At 35.6% G+C, this 27,984-nt stretch overlaps 1 long non-coding RNA gene and 1 other non-coding gene across 2 annotated transcripts in view; one reads left to right on the top strand and one right to left on the bottom strand.

Moving 5' to 3' along the window:
- The first annotated feature begins 3,776 nt into the window (after positions 1-3,776).
- TRNAF-GAA (transfer RNA phenylalanine (anticodon GAA)) lies at positions 3,777-3,849 on the top strand. The gene has a single exon. It is a non-coding gene; the product is annotated as a tRNA-Phe (tRNA).
- An 8,600-nt stretch (positions 3,850-12,449) lies between these two features.
- The window catches only part of LOC125841747 (uncharacterized), a 21,518-nt gene continuing 5,983 nt past the window's right edge, over positions 12,450-27,984 (bottom strand). Inside the window, exons 2-3 of the long non-coding RNA XR_007443825.1 lie at positions 12,687-12,877; positions 12,450-12,558 (exon numbers count right to left, since the gene is read on the bottom strand). This is a non-coding gene — a long non-coding RNA (uncharacterized LOC125841747). The remainder of the gene's footprint in view (positions 12,559-12,686; positions 12,878-27,984) is intronic.

The raw sequence follows: 27,984 nt of genomic DNA, 5'->3' as shown, positions 1-27,984 counted from the left end.
GGGGGGGGGGGGGCTGGTTTGAGGGTAGGGACAAAATAAATTAATTTTTTCAACAAAAAAATAATTGTAATTTGAAGTTGGGAGAGAGTTTTGGAAAATGTTTTCCTTAAGTTTTGAAGTGAAGTCATTTTCCTTAAATTTGAGGAAAATGAGTTGATTTGGAAAGCATTTTCCAAAACATTTAACCCAACCAAACATGAGAAAATTGGAAAATATTTTCCGGAAAATGTTTTCCTTCATACCAAATACACCCCAAATCGATAAATTATATAAATTAGTCTTATAATTATTTATATAAATGGTATTAATTTTTCATAATTAATTATAAATATTTTATACCTTTTAATCATTAATTTGGTTTTAGTCTACTTATTCCACATGCACTATAGCATTATTAAAGGGGAAATTGTGTATTATAACAAACTATTAATTTAAAATAAACGCTATAACTACAATTTCATTTAATTCTAATTAGTGGCAAACACATTGTCATTCTTGCCTCTCTCGCTTTTATACAAACACAAATGTATAAATTGTGTTAGTGTTTGTATAAAGCGAGAGACTGTATATACAAATACAAATATATATCTCTTTGTCCTATACATTTATAATTATACTAATTCAAAATTTTCTCTGCCCAGTTCTCTTTGACATTTCTCTCTCTCACTTTATACAAACACAAATTATACAAATACAATGTACAATTCATGTTTGTATAAAACCGAGAGAGATTTGATATACAAATATTTTAACTCGATTCAATTATATGCAAATTCAAATTTTATGTAGATATACAAACACAATCATTGAGACATATACATAGTAATTACACATATACAATTATCTAACCGATATAAATATACAATTCACTTCCCTTTCCACCCTCTGCCCTCTCTCGCTCGCCTCTCTCCTCTCTCCTAAACTCGCTCGCCAATCTAGCGTAACACAAAAAACATATACATATACAAACGTAATTTTCAAAAACATAGACACACAATTTATATAAATCGACTACAATTTATAGAGCGCAATATGATTCTTATATTTGCTATTCCTAAAATTTACTCTATTGAAAGCCTATTTCTTAAAAAGAAAAAAATGCACAAGCCCAACACTATAAGTCTAGTGTGGTGTATTGTCGATTTTAAATTTTCTTTTGCTTACAAGATTACTATCTACTCTTTAAGTTTCTTGATTTTTTTAGAAGAATTGACTATTTTATTTGAAGTTGTATATTGATTTTATAGCCGTTAGACGTGAAAATGAGGAACCTCATTAATTAAGCAACTTAAATATTACTCCCTTTGTCCTTAATTATTTGTTCACTTTTGAATTGAGACACCTATTAAGAAAATAATAATTGACATAGTGAAGTTACCATTTGACCCTTATTAATTATGAATTGGATGAATTAAAAACTTAAGATTTCATTTTTCAAATAATTAATTGAGGGTATAATAGGTAAAAAAAATTGTCCTTTCTTGATTTGTCAAAATAGAAAAGTAATTAGGGACAACTAAAAAAGGAAATATGGACAAGTAATTAGGGACAAATGAAGTATCTCTGTCCATTTTTAATTGTCATATAGTTTCCTTTTTAAGAGTCAAACGATAATAACTTTGACTATCATTTTACAATGTATGTCTTCATCGTATTAATATGCAAAAAGTTGGAATTTATAGTACTTATCTTATGGTTTTTGAATATCTAATTTTTTTGTTTAAAATATTGAATTAATGAATTTAATTTAACTTTAAAAATTAGTCAAATTGACTTTTAAAAAATGCAACATGACAATTAAAAATGAATACAGGGAGTGTGAAAGCTTTGACATAGGAGCCTGTCAACTGCTACTAATAAATAGGGAAAATTATATATAATAACAAACTATTAATTCAAATTAAATGTTATAAATATACTTTGATTTAATTGTACCCTATAACAAACTATTGCTATTTTCGCCACTCTCCCTGGTGGAATCTCGCTCGCCACTCTCGTTTGGTGGCAGTCTCGTTCGCCTCTCTCGTTTTTATACAAACACAAATGTATAAAATGCGTTTGTATTTGTATAAAGCGAGAAGAAATTGTATATATACATATATTATCGTTCCCCTCTCTCCCCTCTCCCAGATCTCGCTCGCCACTCTCCCAAATCTCGCTCGCCACCTTCACCTCTCTCGCTTATAGAAACAGAAACGAAATGTATAAATTGCACTTTTGTTTGTATAAAGCGAGATAAAATTGTATATATACATGCAAATACATATATCTTCGTCCTATACACTTATAATTATACAATAAAAATATTTTTCTGCCCAGTTTTCTTTTGACTTTCTTTCTTTCTCGTTTTATACATACACAGATTATACAATTGATCTTTAGTATACAACTGCTTTCTTTTGTATATGTATAGGGAATTATACAACTACTTTCTTTGTATATGTATAACGAATTATACATATATATGTTTGTTATGGAGCGTAATTATGTAAACTTTGCTATAGCATACAAATATAAATTTTGTGTTTGCTATATGTGAAAGTTGCTCTAATAAATAAGGAGAATATGAAAAATCATATATATATTGTTTTTGGGCTTTGTTTAAAACTATACTTTACTAGTATTGGGTCTAAGTTAGCAAAAAGAAAAAAAAAACTCAAAGAATAATACTGTCCGTCACTCATATGGGATCTTTGGCAATCGACACTTAATATTCACGTCTTTTTACGAGTAATAAGATCAAATATTTTGAACTATCAAAAACTGCAACTGAGTTTAAGTATGTAGTTTCGGAATTGAAAATATTATTTAAATACACATCTTATTATATTATAGTTTCTAAAAAAATTTACCATTTAAAAGAATTTCAAAAATCCCCTATCGAATACATCACTATTCACTACCCTCTCGCTGACATCCATATCTCCCTCTAGGATACATTCCTCCCCTCTCTAATACGCCTCTCCCATATGTATCCACATATCCTATCCCATCTTTGATACATCTCTCCCATCTCGGATACATCCCTATTTCCTCCCCTATATATTTGGATATCTACTGATGTATGCGGATGTTCTGTATCCGGAATCCATAAATTTTAAGGGATTCTTGTAATTTGAAAAATAGTAGAAAAATAATGTAACTAACTCTTAACACTATGAAATTTATGGAAACTATACTATTATATTTTCATTAGTTTCTTTTTAGTGACTTTGCTTGTAATCAGTACTGTATGGGATCGATTCATTCAACAAAAATTGAAAACTGCCATCATTTTTGCATTTGTAACATCTTTTGATATTACACGACAAGTACATTATATTTCCTTCACTTCATATACCAATTTAACTGTCATGTACACTAGTCTCTATGGATGTCTTTCAAAGAGTACATTATAGTAACCTTTTATATTTAATAATAAATCAATCAATTTTATTTTTTAGAAACTCGTTATAAAAAAAAATTCGACTAGAATCGACTTAATTGATTTAATTTAAGTTTTTGCATTTGGAATTTCGAATTTAGTTAGTTTGATTATTTTTAGATAAAAGTTGAATCATGATTCACGAGCCCCCTAGTTGCTACGAATTTACGACACCCTATAATTTTCAAGTAAATAATTAAAGTTTGTGTAAAGTAGTTTCGTAAAGATGTTCTTTTTTTTTTTGGTACAGATACCTTCTTTTGTTGCTTCCCAATATTTAAAGCGGGTATATTTTTCATCACTACAGACAAATGTTAAAATAATTAAAAGGGCAGTATTAAAATAACAACAAGCGGGGATAGCTCAGTTGGGAGAGCGTCAGACTGAAGATCTGAAGGTCACGTGTTCGATCCACGTTCACCGCATAATAATATTTTACACTTAGCAATTTGATAATTTTCATCCCAACGAGGACTTCTTTTATGAAAACTTTTTGTGTGTTTTACACTTAGCAATTTGATAATTTTCATCCCAACGAGGACTTCTTTTATGAAAACTTTTTGTGTGTTCATACCGCAAACAACCAGAAGTTATGTACAAGCTGTTCATCAATTTCTTGCTTCTTACCCTCCTTAAATTAAATATATCAATGCATATTCATATGATTAACCTATATCATTTCGTTGTCAAATTTTTACTATTCGGAGATCGCATTGATGGTGGAGGCGATTAGGAGGTCGAAAAGCTCAATTGGAGGAGTGTTTATGTCAAGTTTTGGTAGATCTGGTGGAGGTCCGTTGGATCTAAGCTCAACGAGCAATGAGCAGCATCAGCAAATTAAAAAGTGAAGCAAACACCGCCGCAATGAGATGCCCTGACCATTCATGAACGTAATCAGAAAGTTTCAATAAGTGGATTTTTAGAGTTTTTGGCCAAAAACATTCTTAAACTATACCCTCAACTTAAACTACATCCTCAAATTATTTTTTAAAACAGAAAACATCCCTCAATTATTTTAAATTTGACAACTTTCACCCTTTTGTTAAAATTTGTTAAAAATTAACAAATTCTTCACAAAAACATGTACAGTTCACACTACTCTCAACAAAACTCCCTAAATCACCCCTAATAAACCAATTTTGTTCATTATACATACATTTAAAATAAAATATTGTGAATTTTTTTTAGCAACTACGTTTTGCATTGCCTTCCTTTTAATTGGCAATATTATTTTTATTTACTTTTCATTTGATTTGATATCAAAAAATTATCAGTTGAAATGTTTTCTTCTCATTGAATCTGCAAAAAGTAGTGTCGATCGGAGACTTTTACTTCTAATAATGGAAAATGAAACTCGAGGACTAGAGATCAAAATTAGTTGAATCTTGATTACCTCAACTATCAATTTGCCCCAAAAATTTATTGATCTAACAACATTATGACTTTGCAAAGTGAAGATGATGTAAAATTAAGTTCCAACTCCATTCAGTTGGTAAAGAAGAAGAGTAGATCATGTCTCCTCGTAGACTCACACCATCATAACATTGTTTTTTATAACAACAAACAAGGGTCTCAAAAAAATAAATAAATTGGAAGCTTTTACCAACAAGTAATAAAATTATAGAATTTATTTTTAAGAGAATAGTATGAATTGCATATGTTTTTGTGTGGAATTCACTAATTTTTTTGACAAATTTTAATAGAGGGATGAAAGTTGTTAAGTTTTAAATACTTGGAGGTTGTTTTTTGTTAAGAAAAATAATTTAAGAATGTAGTTTAAGTTGATGATATAGTTTAAGGATGTTTTTAGACAAAAACTCTGAATTTTTACACATGCTTTTGATACATTAATGATGTATTTGATATGTAATTGAGATAAACTTAAGTTATCTATAGCCTCTTAATGTTGTCCGCATAATTCACTTAAACATCTCAATTAAGAGTTATACCTATTGAACACCTCTACTTACTTGAATTTGAACCATTTAGACATTTTTTTGAGAATAAACTAAAAGTATAAAATGTGTGAAATGCACTCGCAATGACATGACAATTTCACTAATCAAATAATTACATGCTTTATTTCTGAGTCTAAAAAAAATTATTAAAAATGTATCATAAAGTAAAGAAAGAGAAATTATTTTAAAGTTAAAAAAAATGGAAAAAGAAAGAAAGTAACTTACCCACACCTCTCTTCCCCTGCTATCCACCTTTCCTTCTACATTGCCATCTTCTTCACAACAACCGTCCTTTTACAGTGTCACCCCAAACATGGCAACCCTCCGTATACCTCAACCTATTTTTCAACGATAACTTTCTTCTTCGTCCTATTTTAGATACAAGAAATATGAAAAAAAAAATTCATCGGAAAATTAATGAGTTCCGATTGGCATTGTCGGAAAAACAAAGTTATTTCAGATTTCTTTTTGTGTTTCATAGCTGATAATTTTTTCTGGTTGAAGAACATCCTTATGTTCACACAAATATACATCAATTTGAAGGCAAAACAACACAATCAAGAAAAATAAGAAAAAGTTTAATAAAAAATTGAGTAAAACAAATACTTCCTCTGTCCCAATTTATGTGATTTACTTTCTATTATAGTCAGTCTAAAAAAGAATGACACATTTCTATATAAGTAACAATTTGACTATAAAATCTCTATTTTACCCTTAATGAAATGATTTACAGTCACACAAATTTATATTATTTATTTTTTACCACAAGTTTTAAAAGTCTTCATTTCTTTTTTAAACTCCATGCCGAGTCAAACTATCTCACATAAAATGGGACAGATGGAGTAATAGATAGAAAAATCCTCCAATCAAAATTCACACAACTAGACATCAACTTAACACTAAATCACTACATTAACAGCAAAGAGACAAATTCCAAACTTAAAACTCTCTACAAATTAACATGATAAAAATGGTGGTGGTGCTGCCAATCATATTTTAAATGGAGACAGAGTTAAAAAAAAAATAACAATGGAGGGTGAAGAATTGAAGTGTTTGGAGAGGAAAAGTGGAGGAAGGATGTATGGCTATGGAGGCAGCGAAACTGGTGGTGTGGCGGAGGAATAGTGATGGCAAAGTGGAGGAAGAAGAAAAAATATTATTTTTCCAAAAAGAAAATACCTAATTGAAAATCTTTCACGCGCTTATACTGCGTGAAGTACAAACAATGTGTCACGTAGGCAAAAAAGTGTTCAAATGATTCAAATTCAAAAGGGTAGAGATGTTTAATAGACACACGTCATAGTTAAGGTGTCTAAGTGAATTATGCGAATAACTTTAAGGGGTCACAAATGACTTAAGTCACTGAGATATGATTATAAACCCATCGGTGGCTTCATAAAGTTGGCACTAAGTTTCACTTATGCCTCATTTGTTTTCATTAAGATTAAGACCTCTAAATCTGAATACACGTCTGAACATTAAGATTTGCATTAAGAACTAGGTGTCTAGATCTGAATACACATCTGAATATTAAAATGTTTTCTCCAAATATGAACACTGAATGATTATTATTTGTTTTCAATATTTGAATGTACATATGAAATCAAACATTATATTAATAAAATGTTATAAAAAAATCATTTCAACAAAAACTATTACTTTTGGATTAAAAAATTATCATAATCATCAAGCATAACATAAAAAAATCACGAATAAAAAATATTTTATACACAATATAATATCAAAAAGTTCAATAAGTATAATAAATACTAGTTGAAAAATAATAAATAAGGTATCACATTATCAGTGCCTAAAATATATTTCGGCTAATTAGAAAAACTAAAGAATTCTTATCTTTTTCATAACCTTAATCCAATTTTCTAATTTGTGAACCTCTAACGCCATTCATATTTTTTTTGTAGTGGACAATAGGGCTGGACATTCGGTATTTCGATTCGATTTCGGGTTTTTTTGTCGGTTTTCGGTTCTTGTACCATATGTACCGAACACCGAACCAAATTATTTCGGTTCGGTTCAATTTTTATTATTTTGATTCGATTTATGTTATTTCGATTCGGTTTTTGTTAGTTCAGTTTTTTGTTACAGGAGGATAGTCAATCGTGAATAAGCATCACTAACAGAACAGTGCTTGTTGTCAACGGAAAAAGAGATGGTTTCGGATTCTTCTTCTCTACCTGCTGTACTAAGATGCCGCACTACCTGCTGGAGTGTTGCTGCTGGTCGGCTGGAGGCTATTGCTAGTCGGCTGGCCTCTTCTGCTGGTCCGCTGCTAGTCGGCCGGTCGCTGGTCGATGCGACGACATCGGAAGTGGAAGTGGGTAAGTGAGTCAGTGAAAGCGGCGCCAAAGAAGAATGAAAACTCAAGTTAAAAGTGACGCGTGGGTTATTCAGTGACCTAATTCAATTGTGCATATACTAACATTGATTATTTAATAATTAATATTAATAATTAATATAACATTCATATATATTATAATTATAATATAATATATTTTGATAAACCGAAATATCGAATAATACAAAAGTCACATACCGAAAACCGAATCAAAATATCGAAAATACAAAAATTTATACCGAATATCGAACCGAAAATCAAAATACCAAAACTGAAATACCAAAAAAAATTGATTTGGTTCGGTATTTTAGTTTTTCGGTATTTATGCCCAGCCCTAGTAGACACTTTCACAAAATATACTAACACATGTACTATATAATGACTCCTTCCATCCAAGTCCATCTAATTTTTCCATATATTCTTCAAATGTAGGTGCACTATATTTTTAATCAATAATTCGAGAGCAGTAATCATCTTCTCATCAATTTCCAATTCAGGCGAATAAGGTCTTTTTCTCCCCCAAAACTTTTTTTTCCAGCTGAAACTGAAGATTGGGATGGAGAATTATTAAGAGCTCCATTATTTTTGTCATCAACTAGTTCAACAACAATAATATATTAGTGTTATCTTACAAACATATTTGATGATCAAAGAGTCTCAGTAAAATTATTGGTCTAAGACAAAATTCTAATAAGAGACCTCAAAAATGTATACATAGTTATTATTTTTAATTATGAATAGTATCTTTTTTCACTTAAAAACCTTGATGAACATCAATAAACTAAAAATATTATTGCAACAAGTGTTCTTGACAAACATCAATACACCCTAAGAAAATTATTAATATAAAAAAAATACTTCTAAAGATTATGAAAACTTACCAATTTTAGAGGAAAAAATTGGTGTTTGATTGAGAAAAGAGAGGAAGAAAGTTTGTAGTTGTGAGAGCAAAGTCACGCAAAGACCGACAAAGGCGATACAATATTATTTTATAACTTATTAAATAAGTCTGAATGGTGTTAAGACTCTCCTACAAATTTGATCCGTTCAGACCTTTTCAGGTCCATTAAGAGACTTTTTGAAAAAAGAAACAAATGGACTTAATGGGTTGAGTCTGAATCATTCAGATTCAAACTTAAAAACCAAACACACTTAATGGACTGAATCTGAATGATTAAGATTTAGACCTCCATTAAGTACAAACAAATGAGGCCTTAGACACCTTAACTGGGTGATGTTCATTTTAGACACCTTATGTAGGGTCCCTGTAACATCTCGCACCTAGAAATGACTAGAAAGAGTTTAAAATATGAAAATACTTATTTTTGGAAAGAATAAGAAAAATCTGGAAAATTTGTCTAAGTTAGAAAAGTGAGTTTTGGTCATTTTCAAACGACCATAACTCCTATCTCAGGATGAGTTATGAGTAGTTCTTGATATGGTTGGAAATCCCTTGGGAAGATGTTTCCAACGCCGCCAAGTTTGCACGATTTCGATAGGGTATGAGTGAGTTATGCCTTTCGAAAGTTCGGGTGTTGGATTGAGGAAAGTCCAAATCCGAATTTAAGGAAGGGCAAACTAGTCTTTTCTCTAATTAATTTCCTAATTCATTTTAGGGGTTTATTGGGGTAAATATAGAACTTAATTCAGTTTTGGAAAATAGAATACGCTTAGGGCTTGGAGAAGAGAGAAATGAAGAAAGAACGGGAGAAAAAGTCAAGAATTCGCCAAGATCATCCAAGTAGTTCGAGTGGAATTCGTCGGGGGTGATCCCTACAAGGTATGTGAGATCTTTTAGTGATGGGTTAGTCCACCTACACACCAACTTGTGTCAATTCAGCGATTTTGGGTCATTCACATGTTAAAAAGTGAAGTTCGTGAATTACATAGTTAAGTTCTTGATTGGTTGTGTTGTTGAAGTTTCTTGTTGATTGGATTCATGTTTTCGGGTGGATTTTTGAGTTATATCTGTTGTAAGTTGAGAGTACTAATGATCCTAAGTGTTTGGGGAAAGAACTAGGGAAGATTGGAGGGTTTAGAGATGAAAAACGAAGGAGAAAATCGGGGATTTTTTGGGCAAAGGCTTGAGGGGTCGCGCCTGCCAGAGAGCCACAAAAGTTCCTCTGAACTTTGGTCTCTGGCGTGTCGCGCCAGCCAGAGTGCCACAAAAAGTTCTTTGAACTTTGAGGGTTGGCGCCTCGCGCCTCTCAGAGGGCCAGGGACGCCAGTTCTCCCCATTCGTTCCCCACCTTTTCATGCGTGTTCCCTAGTAATGTACCTATGTTTCTAAGTTGATTCCAACACTCTAAGGTACGTCTAAACATCATGAAATCATTCATAAACATGAGATCATGAACCTTGAATCCACAATCCAATTCAAGGAAAGTTAGGATCAAAGTCAAAAGAAGTTAAGAGTCAAGTCTAAAAGTTAAGAAACAAGTCAAAGCAAAGTTTCTTAAAGTTTTCAAGAGTCTTTAAAAATGTTTTAACTTCGTTTTAAGACTCAAGTTTTCAAGTTAAGCAAAGAGTAAAGAGTTGAGTTCATTTCTCAAAAGTTATAAGGGAACTAAGTATTCCCTAAGAGTTTATAAATTTTTTTACACATTTGGGCAAGAAAAGGGAACATCGATTCCAAGAGAGCCTTTGGGCTAAGCTTTGAGTAATTATCTCAAATCAAAGAAGGAAAGTTGTTTAAAACACTTATGAGCTAATTATATTTTGAGAGTAGTATCGAGCACTGAAGGGGGGATGCGAGTTCATATTAAGTCAAGTCTCCATAAAAACCATGTAGCCAGCATGGGTGCTAATGGGTCATACTTTTTAGATGATCACATAAGTTAAGCTAGTGGATCCACTAAGTTAAGTAAGGTCATTTATCACGGCAAGGTATAGGATGGTCCTTGGGCAACGTGAGGTAAAACGTTGCATCATTACTATAACTCTTATGTGATGGTTGTCGGTTAGAGAAACTCCCACATAAGTTAATGTATTTTGATATACATCAGTTTATTGTATATTTACATACATCTCAGAGTCATTTGTGTTTTTGCATACACACAGAGTTAATATAATGTTTTTAAACAACTTTTCTTTATATTGCACTTGTTTTAAGTTGCTTTATATTGAAACGAGTTCAGTCAGGTTAAGTTGAGTTGAGCCAGGTAAGTTCTTCAGATTCTTTTATGCCTATGTTGTTTTAGAATTCCAACTTGCATATTCGTACATTCAATGTACTGATGCCAGTTGGCCTGCATCTTATTATGATGCAGACATAGGTAACTAGGATCGGCATTTCGGCGCATCGTTAATCCAGTTAAGCAGCTTAGAGTCAGTGGTGAGCTTCCTTGCATTTTGGAGGACTCTTTTATTTGTTTTTAGTCTTTCATTATTAGGATGTTGTGGGGTCTGTCCCAACATCCATCTCAGTATTTGTTTTACTCGAAAGATATATATAAAAGAAAAATGACTAAGTTTTTGAAAAAATCGATTAAACTTATGGTTTAAGAGAAATCGTTTTTCCAAAAGAAACAGAGTCGCCACTTAATTTTAATAAAAGATCAAGAAAAAAATGAGGTTTTCAAAAGACTTAAACAAATTAAAATCAATTGAAAATAAAAGGGTTCGAAGTTCAATGTACATTCCGAGAAGGTGTTAGGCCCTCGGAATGCCCGCTAACTTGTGGTTGACCGGCGATTTGACTAAAAATGATTTTGACTAATTTTAAAATTTTAATGAAGTAAAAGAACTCATCACGACTTTGACTAATTTTGAAATTTTAACTAAGTAAAAGAACTTATTTATTTTGACTTATTTTTTAAATTTTAATTAAGTAAAAGAACTCATTTATTTTAACTTGTTTATTTATTACTATTATTATTTTTATCATTTTATTTATCTTAAGGGGGAATGAACTATAGGAGAATTTTCTAAAGGGGAATAGTTCATAACATGTCAACAAGACGAATATTAAAATAAAAACTAAGTAATAAAATATATATACTTTAATTCTAAAATAAAATGAAATGACCATTCTTGGGGAATTTAATTAAATTAAACCATAAGATAATCAAAATGTTTGTCAAAAATAACAAAATAAATAAGAACAAGGAGAGGAATATCAAATTTGGGCCTTTGGCCCAAATCTTGGACTTGCTAAAATTCCCTTGGGATTTTGGCCCCATTTTCCTTCAAGAAATCTGTGTATACGCATCACGTATACCATTGTATACGAGCCATATTTTGGGCCTGTTTTCCTGTATTACCCCTGCATATCAGCTTTGATTTGTATTTTGCCTTCGGACATGTATCCCTGCAATTTATGACTTGTATATCAACGTACACCACTGTATATTGGCGTATACAGGCCGTATCTCAGCCTATTTTCGACCTTTTGGAAATTGTAATTTCAATTTTCAGCCTTTATTTGTAGCTTTCAACCTATCCACCGACTTTTCTATGAACGGGCTGACTCGAGATGAGAGTTGAGTTTTGAACCAACTCGAGATGCAAGGAGAGGAATAAAAGGGAGTCAAATGGACTCAAACCGAGGGAGTTCATGCAAAAAATAAATACAACGATTAGAAAATGACTAATGAATGAATTTGATATAATAACCAAGTAACATTGAAATGAGATAGGTTTAGATAAGTTTCAACCATATCAAAAGAAAAAGAAATAAAATCAAAGCAAATTGGCAACAATATCACAATATGTCACATATTAACAATACATAAAAAAAATAAAATAGGAGACAAACATATTACCACTTCATATTTGTGAAATGAGAGAACTGTTAGAAGGCAAACCTTAGCAAAAAAAAACTTTACTTATCCTAGTGTAGCTGGCATACACCTTTGCCTAAACTATTGGGTCACAATTTATCATATTATTTTTTCAAATTTGTGAAATGAGAGAACTGTTAGAAGGCAAACCTTAGCAAAAAAAAAACTTTACTTATCCTAGAGTAGCTGGCATACACCTTTGCCTAAACTATTCAGTCACAATTTATCATATTATTTTTTTAGAAAAATGCATACATGAGATTAATGTCAAAGCAAAAGAACCCATACAAACAAAAACATGTTCAATGCTTATACCAACTAAATTGCATAATGATAGAATGTCTTACATAGCATCAACCTTCCAAATAAGGAATTCAAATAAGCATTTTCGGCACCTTTTGACAATATTAATTGAAACAGAGAGTTCAACGCTGCCTCATATCTTCACACTATGACATCAAGAACAAGGCATGAAAGAAAGCATCCTAAAGTTAAGACAAACTAATTAAACTTGTAGCAATCAATCACATATTTGCAAGCTATAGAAAGAGGAAAAATCTTAGTGAATTTGGTAGGATACTGACCATCTCTTTTAAAAATAAAATGAAATCAAAGCAACAATAGCATATAACACTCAAATCGATTTGTATCTTAGATGTATGCATCATATCAAAAGAAAACAGTAGGCAGTGGTGAGATCACTAACTTGTCCATTTTAAACAATATGCAATCACATCTTTCATCAAGAAAAATAAAAATAAAAAATCATCAACTAGAATCACAAAAGTGAACTAAAGTTATATAAAGCACATCTTAGAATGACAAACAAATTTAAGAGGTGAGGAGAATTACCTTCTTCGGAGCAGTGACTCCAGGACTCGAGACTCCAAAGACGATTCCACCACCACCCTTGAACTCCGGCGAGCTCCGAGAAAAAACTCGGATGAAAAAAATAAAATCAAAAACTAGGGGTCAAAGTTCTATGGATTGGTGTTATAAAAAAACTTTGTTCTTTTGCCTAAAAATCGTCCTCCCTCATCTATTTTCTCCATCTTTTTTCCGATCTTTAACAAAGAATAAGAGGAGAGTTTATATAGGGCAGATTTAGGGGGGAAATCGGGCAGAAAAGGATAAGAATTTGAGATTTGAAATTCAAATCTCCTTCAAAAGATATGGCTGCCAGCTCCAACTAGTACTAATTCCAATGGATTGAGAAGGAGGGTCGTTCGATCTTGGCAAGGACGAGTGAATCACGGAGATCGGGACACGTCGAGAGGAGAGAGACGCCGATCCTGCTGGATTGATTTTGGTAGGCTGCTGATTTCTGGGCTGAGTTCGTTGGTCTGCTTTTGGGTTTGTTTTCACCTGGTCACACGTGAAGATGAAGAAGAAGGAGAATGTGGGGGTCGTTTGTATGTTGTATTTTTGTGTATTGTTGGTGGGCTGTTGTTGTTGTTATATTGACGTTGGAGTTGGAATTGAATTGAGTAGTGGGCTGATTTGGAATTAAAAAATGATGGGCTTCTGGAAATTTAAAACTAGGCCCAAAATTGGTCTTAAAGAATTGTATGAATTGGTAAGAAAGGGACTAGAAAATAGCCACATTATTTGCAATTATGGCCATGGAAATTAAGAAGTTAGCCAAATTGAGTATACTTTAGAGAACTCGACTAAAATTTAAAAAGGACGAACTCATATAATTGATTAATTAATTAGCTTCTTAATTTTTAACAAAATAAGATAATTAACTTAATTATAAACTAATTAACTAAAAAATGAAATAAAATAAACTATTGACCAACATAATAAACAAAATATTTAGTTAAAGAACAAATCTTTTTTTTAACGGTTTTCGACTATTTTTCAAAGGTAATAGATATGTACATACTTATGCAAAAATATATATTATTTCAAAAATTATAAAAAAAAAGGAAGTGACAAAACTATTTAAAATACTTGAAAAATATTTTAAATTTTATATAGTCAATTATTTGCAAATCGTTTGTAATTTAAGAAGCTTGATGATTAATCTATATTGTGGAGGTCCAAAATTGGGTGTCAATAACTGTCTCTCGTTTGACTTGATTGATGAAAGAAATTCGAGGCAAACAAAATTGACGAATCCAATTTTGATCGATCACATCTCCATCTCTTTAGAAAAAGGGATTTTGGTACAGACTTTAAGAATTATGGCCAAACCCCGATATCGAATTTCCTACATATCTCAGGCTTTATGAGAATTTAGGCCATTTGTAGTTCGATGTGCTTGATTTACGCACGATTCTGAAAGAATTCAAAAGCTATCCCGATATTGAATTATGAAGAAATTAGAATGCTCGGGGATAAGATTTAAGATTGAATGTCGGAGTACAGCCGAGGTTTCAACATTGATTCCGCGTACATACTCTTCAACCCAAGGAATCAGGTCGTTTGTAGTTCGACTCAATCGATTGAAAAGGAAATCTATTATGCTAGATAACCTTTGGTTCTGGAGGAGTGACAAATAAGTCGATTATGAAAAAGAGGTTTGCAACCTCTCAGCCATGAATGTGGAGCTCTTCACATCCATAAGTAAGAACTTACATGGACATAATTTCCAAAGCTCTTGGCACATTGTCACTTGGATTAGAAAGTTGCTTCCGGTGAAAATCAAAATTTTTTGGATGCGAAACAGAAACCGAAAACCCAAAGAAGAACCCACATGCCTTCTGATAGGGGTGTGGTTTGATTGTGGTGGAAGTCACTCCTCAGCTCGCGTCCTAAGAGTTTGATACTCCTCTTCGGACTATGTCCCAGCTTGCTGCTAAGAAAAAGTTCCACATTGTGCTGCATCCTTTCTAATGTCGTCCGCACCTGTGGTTTGATTTGAGAATTCATCCTCTTAGATGCTCTCGACAAAAACTGAGATAAAACTCATTAGCATAAAAATGTAATTCAAATGGATAAATAACATCTTTTTCCATGTTGACACGTAGTCGCTCTCCTTGAACATTTAACGTCAATTCCTTCATCTTGACGTTAGGCCAATAAAACTTGTATCTCATATTTGCAATATAATTCTTCGAATGTACTCTTCCTTTGATATCGAAATAATAAAATATAGACTGATGTAATATGTTGGTGGCTCTCTAGATGACATTTTTGCAAATGAAAATAACGACGATGATTCTTCATTAGTAAGATGACGATAATCCATTGGTAGGATGATGCCTGATCCTTTGGTAGGATAATGCTGCTACATGATAGGATGATGATGATGCTAGGATGATGTTGCTCCATTGATAGGATAATGATGATGTTCCATCGATAGGATGATGATGTCGATGCTCCATTGCTAGGATAATGATGCTTCATTGATAGGATAACGATAATCCATTGGTAAAGTGATATTGATCCATTTGTAGAATGATCCTACTACATTGATTGAATGAAGCTGCTACATCTGTTGGATAATAATGCTCTATCGATAAAATGATGATTAATAATGATCCATTGATAGGATAATATTGATGAAGATCCATTGGTAGGATGATGATAATAAAGAAGAAGATCCGTCGGTAGGATAATGTTGGTCCATTGGTAGGGTTATGTTGGTGATCCATTGGTAGGATAATGCTGATGATCTATTGGTAGGATAATGTTGATCAATTGGTAGGATAATGATAATGAAAATCCGTCGGTAGGATGATGTTGATGAAGATGAAGTTTCGTCGGTAGGGTAATGTCGATCCATTAGCAGGATAATGTTAATGATCCATTGGTAGGATAATGCTGGTCCATTGGTAGGATAATGATAATGAAGATCTATCGGTAGGATGATAATATTCCATTGATAAAATAACTATAAGGTCCCTCTGGGTGATAGTATTATCTCATTTGATAATACTCTAGGAATGTCCATTCGGGTGGTAAAGACGATGTCCCTCTAGGTAGTTCATATTACCACGTCTGATATCAACAGAATTCGTGAATATTCTTCAAGCGTTCTTAATGCTAAAAAATGTAATCTTGTGTCATCGAAGATGCTTGTATATGTTGAGACTGATGCTTTCACTTGTTCTCATTTTGAACACTTTGTTGTCGATGTGACTCGTGCTTTACTGAGAATTTAAACGAGGTGTAGTTGCTCGTATTCTGAACTCTTTCTTTTTCCTCTGAAAAACTTCAATGACTTTCATGCATCCACATAAAAGTTGTCAATTTGGGAAGCTCTTCGCCCTTTTAACTTCTCTATATTCATTGAATAGAAGAATATGCTGATTTTGAGGCAACCTATAGACCTGCATCTACAGAAAAATTGTTAGTTTAAAAATGAACTGATCTGTGTTGATCTTTTCGGTTGTCTGCTCCTCGTATTGTTATCTTCAGTTGATCGCTCTGCTCTCTTGCTTCTCGATAGACCAGACAAAACTTTTTATGTTAAAATATTTGAAACATATAGATAAAATCTTTAAGAAAAAGGTTTTCAAAAAGCTGTAATTGAAAAAGGTCACTGCCAAGTGTCATGTCACGTCACACTTAAGCGAACAACATTGGTTCGAAACTTTGGTATGTTTGATAGCTTGTTCTGGAGAATCCAAAAATCCTTAAAGCTTGGGAAATTTCTGACATGGTTCTCTCAAAATCTACTATAATCGAGAAGTTTTGTAGTTGACTCTGAAATTCAAAGGTGTCGGGGATTGCTGCAGTTGACTATGAACTTTAACGATGTCAAAGATCATTTGAAGTTAGTTTTAAATTTCTAATCATGCTCCAAATATTCAAAATTGACTACAAACTTCTAGTGATGCTTGAAGAAATTTTTCAGGCCATCCTAAAAATTCCTGTCCAGTTAGATGTCTTGGAGTATCTCCAACTGTCGATATATGACTCGTAGAACTGTCCCAGTTGCAACTCTCAATGTATAGAGATCTTCTTCTTGAGAATTTTTGAGAGGGTTTTTGAGTCCCTCTAAAAAATTATGTCCCAGTTTCTATTGTAAAAGAAAATAGAAATCTTATGGGTGATATGACCGAACCGTTGTGGCGCCTACATATCCCGTTGAAGCAGAAATCAAGTCAAACATAGCTCCTTCTCGAGGGTTAACCAAAAAATAGGAAAAGTTAAACAAGGAACCGACCGAGGCCAACATGGCCGCATACGTATCTTATTCTTGAGAATTCAGGTCGAACATAGTTCAAATACAAAAGGAAACATTAAAAAGGGGTAAAAAGGGTGACCGAGGCCGGCATAGGCCGCCTACGTATCTCATTCTTAAGAATTCGGGTCAGACGTAGTTCATTACAAAGGGATAAATTCTAAGCATATATGATTACAAGAAAATAAAGGCGATTACAAGGAAAAGACAAAAATCGAGTCTTTAAACATGGTATCTTTTGACGACATTTAACTAGATTGATAACTTGTGAGATCCAATGTTCATGCTCAACCATGTGATGTCATCAAACAAATGTATCGATGTGTTCTCCAAGCAAATTGATGAGTTCTCTTTCTTGTGTTTTTGTTAGATAGGCACCAATTTTGATTTCTTTGAGGCGTTCATCATTTTCCTGATTCACTAATCTGTTCTCTTCTGAATTCGGCTTATCGTGACTTTTGAACCGTCTAAACTTCTCAACCAAGTGTTTGGATACCATGATCTTTTCGTTGTAGTCCTAAAATTCCTCCGCATCTACCTCATTTTGTTCATTCAGCTTGTGACATGGCGTAATACTGACAGATTTGAAAATATTTTCACAATCATAGACAAATACTGTTAGATAGCAAATATAAAGCAAGTAAAGCAATTTTTTGCAATAAAGGGGTTTTTCATTTGAAATAAAAAAATAAGAACTTTGGCCATGATAATAAATCATTTTACCTTTTTAAAAAAAATATTAGTAGGGAGATTAAAACGTATTGAGGCAAAATAGAGTAAAAGATGGGTCTTGAGACTCATTCGAAATACCACCAATTTTAGAAATAACATAAAATATGTTTATGTCTACCAAGACGAGCGAGGAATCAAGAGCGAAGTGGATGTCCAATTAGGCATTTGCTCCTTTGACTCGCTTTCTGGTATGACTGGTGTCTCGATCATCTCTTCAAGCACAATATCACTTTCTTTGAACAAATTTTTGATTCCTTCCCCTAGACCATTTTGCATTGGAAAAGACTGATATAAGTGAGGCAATGATTTTGGAAAAGCTTGATCGATCTTCTGCTTGCTCTGACCCTCTTTCCACACTAAAGCAAGAGCTTGATGAGGTGCCATGATTACAAATTTGGATTTCTCTTTTTTGGATGGAGAGGCTACAACTTTCTCAAGCTTTTCAAAGTTGGCTGAGATTATAACTTTCTCCACATTCAGATCTTCTTTGATTTCACCCCTCCATGATTCGGCATGGGGTTACTATTGACATTAGGAGTGGCAGTTTGAAGAGTGACGACCTTTTGATCTATCAAGGCCTGAATTTTATGTTTCAAGTTGATACAATCCTCGGTAATATGTCCAGCACCTCCTGAATGGTAAGCACAGTGAAGATCGAGTCTATAAAGCTTGGAGTTGACATTGATATTTTTTGGATCAATTGTCTGTATCAAGCCAGCTGATTTCAATCTCTCAAAAGTTGTGTTCGGCTCTCAACCAAATGAGTAAAGACTCTAGAAGGTTTCTTCTCAAGATTTCGGCGAGGAGGATAGTAATTTTTTCTTGGATGTGAAGGTACTTGACGGTAGTTTGGAGGATTTTTGTGAGTTGGTGCATGCGTTTGAAAATTTGGGTATTGTGGAGCTCGGTAACTAAGATGGGTGTTTTGGTAGTGCGGAGGTGGAGTTTGGTAACTTGATTGGATATTTGAACAATTAACTGATGGAGCTGGGTAATATAGATGGGTATTTTGGTAATGTGGAAGTGGAGTTTGGAAAACAAGAGGTGGAAATTGGTAACTCGGTGGTGGAGTTTGGTAATTAGGAGGTAGAATTTGGTAACTCAGTGGTGGAGTTTGATAACCTGATTGGGTATAACAAGCTGAATATGAATTTTCTGGAGCTCGAGGATAATCTTTGTAAGATGATGATTTTCTAAAGTGTCCTTTTCCATCAGATGCACAGGAAATAGAAGACACATCCTCTCTCTTCTTTTTCAACAATCCTGAAGATTCGGTTGAGGCGGCAACGTGAGAAATCTTTCCGATTTTAATTCCGTCTTCGATAGCCTTACCTACCTTGACTATCTTCGCAAGTTTGCTCTAATAAGCAACATTATCCTGTCATAATACTCTGGCTATTGAATGTGTATGGACACTTCAACGATCTCCTTCTCAGACATGGGGGGTCAAACCTGAGTGGCTTCTTTCCTCCACCTATACGCATATTCACGATAGCTTTTAGTGGATTTCCGCTTAATTCTCTCCAAAGCATAACGATTAGGAACGATCTCCTCATTGTAGGCGAACTGTCCGACAAAATCCTTAGCTAATGCTTTCCAGCTAGACAATTGCTTTATCTCATGAGAGGTAAACCATTCCAATGCTTCTCCACTTAAGATTCAGCTAAAGAGCCGCATTAACAAGACTTCATTCCTGCCAACTCCTACGAGTTGGTCACAGTAGGCTTTCAGGTGCGCTAATGGATTCCCTGTTCCTCCAAAAGTGTCAAATTTTGGCACTTTAAGCCCTTTTGGGAGGTCCAGATTCGGATGGATGCACAAATCCTCATAACTCAACCCATCGACTTCAGAAATATAGTGCAGCTCCTTCATTGCTTTCCTGATCTCTTCTTTCATATTCAGCTTGGTTGTGTCACGCCCCGAGCCTACACCCTGGGCGGGACCGGCACCCGGAGACCCTTTCTGGCCCCAAGCGAACCCCTGGCATGACTTTCTTAACTCAGCGGAAACCTAACCTAACAGAATAACTCAATGCAAATGCAAGGTTACAAAACAACTTAACTTATAAAATCTGGCCACAAAGGCAACTGGAATCTCAAAAAAGAATATTTACATATATACGTAGATGAGAGATTCAAAACTAACTGACTAACTGTGTATGAAGCCTCTTAAATAATGAGATGGATGTTGGTACAGACCCTGCAACACCCTAATAAAACAAAACTAAGAACACAAAATAATTGAGTCCTTCAAAATACAAGGAGGCTCACCACTGACTCTGGAGTGCTCAGCTGGATCAACGGCGNAAACATTTAAAATATTGTAAACAACTTAGTTCGTTAATGATTAAAGCAATAACAACTCAACTTTACTTATATAAAAGTAATATAACTTTAGTGGGAGATTCTTTAACCGACAACCACAACTATGAGCCCTAGTGGTGGTACAACGTTTTACCTCACGTTGCCCAAGGACCATCCTATACCTGGCTGTGAAATAGGAAGCTATCTTTACTAAGTGGATCTACTAGCTTAACTTACGGGATCATCTAAAAAGTATGACCCGTTAAATCCCATGTTGGCCGCATGATTCTTATGGAGAGTTGAGTTAATATGAAATTGTGTCCCCAACTCGGTGCTCAAGACTACTCCCAAAAATATACTTTAGCTCATAAGTCTTTTAAACACATCTTTCTTTAGTTTGAGATAATTACTCAAAATCTAGCCCAAAGGCTCTCTTGGAATCGATGTTCCTTTTTTACTTAAATGTAAAAACATTTAGAAACTTCTTTGGGAAATACATAGTTCCCTAATAACTTTTGGGAAATGGACTCGACTTTATGCTCTTGACTTAACTTGAAACTTGAGATTCTTCACTTGGCTTGGAACTTTATACTCTTTACTTGACTTGAGACTTGAACCCTAAAAACGAAGTGAAAACGTTCAATAAAGGCTCTTGAACAACTTTGAAAACTTGCTTTAACTTACTTAACTTCTAAGCTTGGCTCTAACTTCACTTGACTTTTATCCTAACTTGCCTTGAATTGGACTATGGATTCAAGGTATATGATCGCATGTATATGGATGAGTTCAGGATGTCTAAATGTACCTTAGAGTGTTGAAAACAACTATAAAACATAGGTACATTACCAAGGAACATGCATGAGAAAGTATGAAAAGAATGGGGGAACTTGGCGTCCTTGGCGCTCTACAAGGCGAGGGGCGCCAGCCCTCGAAGCTCAAAAGGACTGCTGGGGCGCACTGCTAGGCGCGGCGCCCCATAGGGGAAACTTCAGAGCCCCTGCTGGGGTGCGCTGGCTGGCGCGACGCCCCAGCCCCTTTTCCCCGAAATTTCAACTTTCCTCTCTTGTTTCTCCAACTCTAAACCTTCTAAACTTCAAAGGTTCCAACACCAAACACTTAGAATCATAAAACCCTCAACATACAATAGATTTCAACTCAAAACCACAACCGGAAACATGTCCCAAATCAACAAGGAACTTCAACAACACAATCAACAACATCAACAACACAACCCAACAACTTCAACAACGTAACCAATCTTTTCTCGAAAATAAAACGAGTTTGGCGTGTGGGGGAAAGGATCAACCCAACACTATGAAATCACATACCTAGTAGGGATTACCCCGACGATATCCACAACGATCTTTGACGGAAACTTGCTTGATCTCCTCTTTCTTCTCTTCTTCTCTTCTTCACTCAAAACCCTTACTCTCACTCTTTTAAAATGGGACAAACTGATCTAAAAATCAGTCCAACACTTAAATATAACCAAAAGAATTGATTAGGGAAAAGACCAAAATGCCCTTAAAATTTCCGGACGGATTTCCCTTGCCACTGCCCAACTTCCAAAGGGCATAACTCCCTCATACGAACTCGGAATTGAGTAAAATTGGTGGCGTTGGAAAGATCATTCCACGAGCTTCGAAAACATAACTGGAACTACACCTAAGTCATCCTGAGCTAGGATTTATGACTATTCAAAGTTGGCTAAAAACTCTTTTTTTTCCCATACTTAACCAAATTTCCAGATTTTTAAATTCTTTCCAAAAATAGTTAATTCCAATTCTAAGCCTCTTCATAGCTATTTCAAATTGTCGGATGTTACAATATCTCCCCTTTGGGAACATTTATCCTCAAATGAGGTTACTCTTACAAGGCTAAGGGTGCAACATCAATTCAAACACCCAACAAGCAATCATGCAAATACAACAACTACAACATGCTCATTAAAATTTTAAAGAGCACTAAGAAGGAAATTAGTACCTTGATATACAATTCCTCCGGATTCAAAGAGATATGGATATCTCTTTTTCATGTCCTCTTCGGCTTCCCAAGTAGCTTCCTCAACAAACTGGTTCCTCCAAAGGACCTTGACTGATGCTACATCTTTCATTCTCAACCTACGAACTTGACAGTCGAGAATCTGAACAAGAATCTCTTCGTACGATAAGCTAGCTTTGATCCCAACACTTTCAGTCGGCAAGATCAATGAAGGATCGCCTATGCACTTCTTCAACATAGATATATGAAATACCGGATGGACCGCTGCTAGTTCCTGTGGTAACTCCAACTCATAAGCAACATTGTCAATTCTCTTGGCTATGCGGTAAGGTCCAATATACCGGGGACTAAGTTTCCCCTTCTCACCAAACCTCATAACCCCTTTCATGGGTGAAACTTTCAAATATGCCCAATCATCTATTTCGAACTCTAACGCCCTTCTCCTAACATCAGTATAGGATTTCTGGCGATTCTATGCCGTTTTCAACCTCTCTTGAATCACTTTCACCTTCTCCATAGCTTGGTGAACTAAATCTGGTCCTATCAACCCTGCTTCGCCAACTTCAAACCATCCAATAGGAGATTTACATCTTCTCTCATAAAGAGCTTCGTAAGGAGCCATCTGGATGCTAGAGTGATAACTGTTGTTATAGGCAAACTCAATGAGAGGTAGGTGATCATCCCAATTACCTTTGAAATCGATCACACAAGCCCTCAACATATCTTCTAAAGTCTGAATAGTACGCTCTGCTTGCCCATCAATCTGAGGATGGAAGGCAGTACTTAAGTTCACCTTCGAACCCAAGCCTTTCTGAAAAGATTTCTGGAACTATGCAATAAACTGTGCACCTCTATCTGAAATAATGGAGATTGGGACTCCATAAAGTCTCACTATCTCTTGAATATATAACTTGGCATAATCTTCTGCTGAAAGGGTAGTCCTTACCGGTAGAAAATGAGCAGATTTTGTCATTCTATCGATAATCACCCAAATAGAATCATGTTGTCTGCGAGACTTTGGCAACCCTGTGATGAAATCCATATTGATCATCTCTCACTTCCATTCTGGAAGTTCTATCCTCTGAGCCAAACCACCGGGCCTTTGGTGCTCAACTTTTACTTGTTGGCAATTTAGACACTTAGCAACAAACTCTGTAATGCCCTTCTTCCTGCCATTTCACCAATAAACTTCTCGCAAGTCACGATACATCTTGGTGGAACCCAGATGAATAGAATATCTGGAGCTGTGAGCTTCCTTCATAATCCTCTCTTGGAGTCCATCTACCATAGGTACGCACAATTTACCTTGATATCTCAATACACCATCTCCCCCTTGTTCAAAAGCTAATACTCTTTGGTTTTGAACATTTGCCTTCAACTCAAGCAAAATGGGATCTTGATCTTGTTTCTCTTTCACTTCTGACACTAGTGATGACTCGGCCCCGCTCGTCACCGCTATTTCTCCTTCTGCGAAATCTGTAAGTCTGATTCCCAGGCGTGCTAGTCTGTGCACTTCTTTTGCTAACTCTCTCTTCCTTTCTTCAANAAAATGGGATCTTGATCTTGTTTCTCTTTCACTTCTGACACTAGTGATGACTCGGCCCCGCTCGTCACCGCTATTTCTCCTTCTGCGAAATCTGTAAGTCTGACTCCCAGGCGTGCTAGTCTGTGCACTTCTTTTGCTAACTCTCTCTTCCCTTCTTCAACATGGGCGGTGCTACCCATAGACAACCTGCTTAAAGAATCAACAACAACATTAGCCTTACCTAGGTGATAAAGAATACTCAGGTCATAATCCCTGAGTTATTCTAACCACCTCCTCTGTCTGAGATTAAGCTCTTTCTGAGTAAGCACATATTGAAGGCTCTTGTGATCAGAGAATATGTCGACATGCACACCATACAAGTAATGACGACATATTTTCAAAGCAAATACTACAACAGCCAACTCTAAGTCATGGGTTGGGTAGTTCTTCTCATGAACCTTCAACTGTCTGGAGGCATAAGCTATAACCTTGCCATTCTGCATTAAGACACAACCCAAACCAACTCTAGATGCATCACAATATACCACAAAACCTTGAGTACCTTCTGGTAACGTCAAAACTGGAGCTGTAATCAACCTCTTTTTCAATTCCTGAAAGCTATTCTCACAAGCTTCAGACCATTGAAATTTCACTATCTTTTGAGTCAACTTGGTCAAAGGAGATGCAATAGACGAGAACCCCTCAACAAACCTTCTATAATAGCCAGCTAAACCCAAGAAACTCCTAATTTCAGTTGGAGATGTGGGTCTAAGCCAATTCTGCACTGCCTCAATTTTCTGAGTATCAACTTTAATTCCATCACTGGACACAATGTGGCCTAGGAACGCCACAAACTTAAGCCAAAACTCACACTTAGAGAACTTGGCATACAACTCCTGTCTTTCAAAGTCTGAAGAACTGTTCTGAGATGACTAGCATGATCTTCTTCATTCCTTGAATAGACTAGTATGCCATCAATGAAGACGATAACAAACGTATCTAAATAAGGTTTGAAGACTCGATTCATCAAGTCCATGAAAGCTGCCGGTGCATTGGTCAAACCAAAGGACATGACTAAAAACTCAAAATGACCATATTGGTTCTGAAAGCTGTCTTTGGAATATCACAATCCCTTACTCTTAACTGGTGAGAGCCCGATCTAAGGTCAATCTTCAAAAATCAAGTGGCACCCTGAAGCTGATTGAAAAGATCATCAATCCTCGGAAGAGGGTACTTATTCTTGATGGTAACCTTATTCCACTGGCGGTAATCTATATACATCCTAAGGGAACCATCTTTCTTTCTCACAAACAAGATCGGAGCACCCCAAGGTGAGACACTCGGTCGAATGAAACCCTTTTCTACGAGATCTTTCAACTGTTCTTTCAACTCTTTCAACTCTGCTGGTGCCATTCTATATGGCAGAATAGAGATAGGACGAGTATCTGGAATGAGATCTATGTCGAAATCTATTTCTCTCTCAAGAGGAATTCCGGGTAGATCATCAGGAAAAACTTTTGGAAACTCTCTTACTATAGGAACTGACTGAAAATGAAGCATCTTAACACTAGAGTCATAAACTCAGACTAAGTGATAGATACAACCCTTCGAAACTAACTTTCTCGCCTTAAGGTATGAAATGAAATGACCCTTAGGCACTGCTGAACTATAACTCCACTCTAAGACTGGCTCGTTCGAAAACTGAAACTTGACTGCTCGAGTTCTACAATCTATCGATGCATAACAAGCATGAAGTCAATCCATACCTAAAATGACATCGAAATCTACCATGTCTAACTCAACCAAATTAGCCATGGTTCTCTTGTGGTTGATGGAAACAGGACAATCGCGATAGACTCTTTCTGCTAGAATAGATTCCCCAACAGGTGTAGAAACACAAAAGGGTTCATAAAGTCTTTCAGGGAGAACCTCAAACTTATTTGCAACATAAGGAGTTACAAAAGATAAACTTGCTCCTGGGTCTAACAAAGCATACACACTAAAAGCGAAGACTTTGATCATACCAGTGACAACATTTGGAGAATTCTCTTGCTCACGGCGACTGGTGATTGCATAAAGGAGGTTCGCTCCTCCGCCTGTGCTAGAAGTAGCTCCTCTAGGTGTCGTTCTGTCTGGGGGACCAACTGAAGAAGATTGGGCCCTACTGCCTAAATTTCCACTACCTTGCTTATTCTTAGGGCACTCCTTCATGAAATGACCCTCTTGTCCACACTTAAAGCAACCTGTTTGACCTTGACGACACTTCCCTGGATGGACTCTACGACACCTAGCACATGCAAGAAACAAACTACCTCCTTGTGCCACACTACCTGAAGACTGTGCTGGTCTAGCCTTGAAGTCCTTTGAATTCTGGCCATTAAATTCCCCTCTGTATCGGGGTGCAGCTGCTCTAGCAGATGATGGAGCAGGTCCCTTTTGCCTTTATTGGAAGGACGGACGATTCACATTACCTTTCTGTTGCCCGGACTCATTACCAGTCTTGGCTCTCTTACTTCTGAACTCTTCCCTGTCCCTCAGCTTCTCTTCCTCAACCTGCTGTACATAGACCATTAACCTTGATATGTCCACGTCCGCGATAAGCATTGCAGCCCTACCTTCCTTACTCGACAACCGAGATAGTCCAGCCACGAACAAACTCATTCTATTTTTCATGTACGCCACCATCTCCAGAGCATAGAGGGATAATTGTGTGAACTTCAGACTATACTCATGAACACTCAAAGACTCCTGCTTAAGTGTGAGGAACTCACGTACCTTGGCCTCTTTCAATTCTCGAGAAAAGAAATGCCCCAAGAAAGCTTCCTCAAAACAGGCCCAACTCGTAGGTGGTGCATCCTTAACTCTACTTTCTTTCCACTGGTCAAACCAAGTTCTAGCAACATCCTTCAATTGATACGCAGCTAGTTCAACTAGCTCAGTATCTGACACACGCATCACATCAAAAACCTTCTTCAACTCCTCAATGAAGTTTTCTGGATTCTCAGTAGTGCTAGAACCCTTGAAACTCGGAGGATTCATCCCCAAGAACTCAGGAATCCTTGAAGTGTCAGCTCCTTCATGTCGAGCTCCCCTTTGCTGACCAATTTGATTAGCTAAAGCTTGAGTCAGAATTCTAATTGCCTCTCTGAACTCGGCATTAGAAACTTCCCCTTGATCTTGCACTCCAGGGCATAAGGTAACTCTTGCTCATCTACATAACATCTAAGAAAACGCCCTCAGCCAAATCTTCTTGGAGGCATGACTATCTGAAACACGCGCAAGCATGAATTAGAAAGAATCTCTTTAGAGATAAACTCTAACGCACAGTTGAGTGTGAAAGAAATGAGAAATCTTCCTAAATGTTGTAGCCTCCCAATTATAGATGTGGCGCGCTTCACACCGATAACTAAGACTCTACAGACACAGTTTCATAGACTCCCTAGGACTCTTGAACTCTGTGCTCTGATACCAAGTTTGTCACGGCCCGAGCCTACAACCTGGGCGGGACCGGCACCCGGAGACCCTTTCTGGCCCCAAGCGAACCCTTGGCCTAGCTTTCTTAACTCAGTGGAAACCTAACCCAACAGAATAACTCAATGTAAATGCAAGGTTACAAAATAACTTAACTTATAAAATCTGGCCACAAAGGCAACTGGAATCTCAAAATAGAATATTTACATATATACATAGATGAGAGACTCAAAACTAACTGACTAACTGTGTATGAAGCCTCTTAAATAATGAAATGGATGTTGGGACAGACCCCG

Source organism: Solanum stenotomum, chromosome 10 (assembly GCF_019186545.1).
Source record: "Solanum stenotomum isolate F172 chromosome 10, ASM1918654v1, whole genome shotgun sequence".
Classification (NCBI taxonomy): Eukaryota; Viridiplantae; Streptophyta; class Magnoliopsida; order Solanales; family Solanaceae; genus Solanum; species Solanum stenotomum.
Note: the sequence above shows the minus strand (reverse complement) of the source record. Positions and strands in the feature narration are given on the sequence as shown.